Here is a 1725-nt window from a genome sequence, read left to right as displayed (position 1 = left end):
TAATGAAAGATTACATATTTTTGTCAGGAGATCCACAAGTTCACATCTGAGTTCTTTCAGAACTCTTGGATGTATGCCATCCGGGCCTGATGATTTATCAGTTTTTAAGCTGTCTCTTAGTTGTAGGACCTCCTCTCTCGTCACCTCAATCTGACTCAGGTCTTTCAACACCCCTCCCAAAATCAGTTGTTCCGGAGTGGGCAAGCACTTCTCATCTTCCACAGTGAAGACAGAGGCCAAAAATGCATTCAGCTTCTCAGCTATTTCCCTATCATCCTTCAGTACTCCTTTTATCCCTTGGTCATCCAAGGGCCCCACTGCCTCCTTGGCTGGTTTGCTGCTTCTAATGTATTTGAAGAAAGTTTTATTGTTGGTCTTTCTGTTTTTTACTATATGCTCCTCATATTCCCGTTTTGCCTGCCTGATCACAGACTTGCATTTTATTTGCCACAGCCTGTGTTCCCTTTTATCAACCTCACTGTGACTAGCTGACTCACCTAGGACTGGCTGCTGCATCCTGTTCAACAGCAGCTACCCTAAGAAAGTCAGTATGGTGCACTGGTTAGCGCTTCAGAGTACAGTCCCAGAGACTCAGGTTTGAATCCCCATCTCAACTGTGGAAGCTAACTGGGTGATTTTGGGCCAGTCACATACTTTCAGCGTAACCTACTTCGAAGGATTGTTATGAGGGTAAAAAGGAGCAGAGGGGAATGATGCAAGTTCCTTTGGTTCCCACTGTGAAGAAACCAAGGTATAAATGAAGTAAATAAATGATAAATATAGCTGACGATGAGAACAGATAAAAGGTAGGTTGGTGAATGACTGAGAAGGAGAGAATGATGCAGGGAAAGGGGAGAGGATATGGGGGTTGCCAGGAGAAGGAAAGAGGAAATAGTGGGGGCCAAGAGAAAAGTGAGGTCTCCCCCCTCCAAGACATTAAACGTTCCCTAGCATGCAGGTTGGCATGGTCCAGTGGCTGGCATCGCACAACTGGGCCATAGTTTTCCTAGGTGTAGGATGCTGGAGGGGGGAAGAGGAAAAGTGAAGACAGAGGGGCGAAAAACATAGGTTGGCCCTGGGGTTGGAGGAGATAAGGAAACATAAAAAGCATAACCTTTGACACGTGTAATGAAGACCAACACATTTTGAGCTGTATCAACAGATGTACAGTGTCTAGATAACGCAAATGGTGTAGCTTTACTCTGGCTACACCTCACCTAGAGTATTGTGTCAGTTTTGGGCACCACAATTTAAGATGGATATAGACAAGCTGGAACGTGACCAGAGGAGGGCAATAAAAATGGTGAGGGGTCTGGAGACCAAGTCCTATGAGGAAAGGTTGAAGGAGCTGGGTATGTTTAGCCTGGAGAGGAGATGACTGAGAGAGGAGATTGGATTGATACCCCGCCCTTCACTACCTGTGAAGGAGTCTCAGAGCAGCTTACAATCTCCTTCCCCTCCCCACAACAGACACCCTGTGAGGTAGGTGGGGCTGAGAGAGCTATCTCGAGAACTGCCCTTGAGAGAACAGCTCTGAAACAACTTATGACTGACCCAAGGTCACACCAGCAGCTGCATGTGGAGGAGTGGGGAATCAAACTTGGTTCTCTCAGAGTCCGTGCTCCTAACCACTACATGATATGATAACCAGGCCTCGGATGGGGCCGGAGTGCCCCAGAGCGGCGCTCCGGCAGTGAGGCACCAGAGGGCGGGCACATGGTGAGG

Source organism: Gekko japonicus, unplaced genomic scaffold (assembly GCF_001447785.1).
Source record: "Gekko japonicus isolate JY-2015 unplaced genomic scaffold, Gekko_japonicus_V1.1 scaffold2255, whole genome shotgun sequence".
In the NCBI taxonomy this organism is placed as follows: domain Eukaryota; kingdom Metazoa; phylum Chordata; class Lepidosauria; order Squamata; family Gekkonidae; genus Gekko; species Gekko japonicus.
This window is presented reverse-complemented; position numbering follows the sequence as displayed.